Raw genomic sequence first — 615 nt, forward strand, 5'->3', positions numbered from 1 at the left:
GAAGCAGATCTTGAGAAACTGATAGTGAATCCGGCCCCTGGTTTCCACCACTCAAAATTAAGTCACCCTTGTCCAACCAGCCAGCATCACAATTATAAAATATACCAAGGCTTGTTTCAAAACGTTTATTAATGGTATATCTGAATATCTTAAGTTGCTAAGACAGATATAGACCATAGTCCATCACTGCCTGCATGAACAGTAAGATTTCGACAAAACATATCTTAGGTCTGACTCCACTAGTTCCATAGACAGTGTTCCTAATCTTAGCCAAATTATGCTAATTCCTGAACTGAGTCTTGTTCCTGAGTCAGAGAATGTCAGTGGAGATAAAGGGTGAGCCAAACTCTTATAGGGTGCTCTTTCATATGGACAGCTCTTGCCACCAGGCCAAATAATTGTCTGGTACGGTATCATTAAATAGTGCATATAGCAAATGCGTTTCTATGAAGATAAGCTTCAGAATGACCGAAGCCTCCCGCAACTGTCACGGATTTGGTATTAGATACAGGATAATTCACCTCGCCATCTTGCCAAGTTTATGGCAAATATAACAACTTGCCATCGGGACACTGATGGTCTCCGTTGGAGGCCATTCCCTACAGCTCTCAAAAG

Source organism: Penaeus japonicus, unplaced genomic scaffold (assembly GCF_977035675.1).
Source record: "Penaeus japonicus unplaced genomic scaffold, GWHDUDI00000001_assembly GWHDUDI00000030, whole genome shotgun sequence".
In the NCBI taxonomy this organism is placed as follows: domain Eukaryota; kingdom Metazoa; phylum Arthropoda; class Malacostraca; order Decapoda; family Penaeidae; genus Penaeus; species Penaeus japonicus.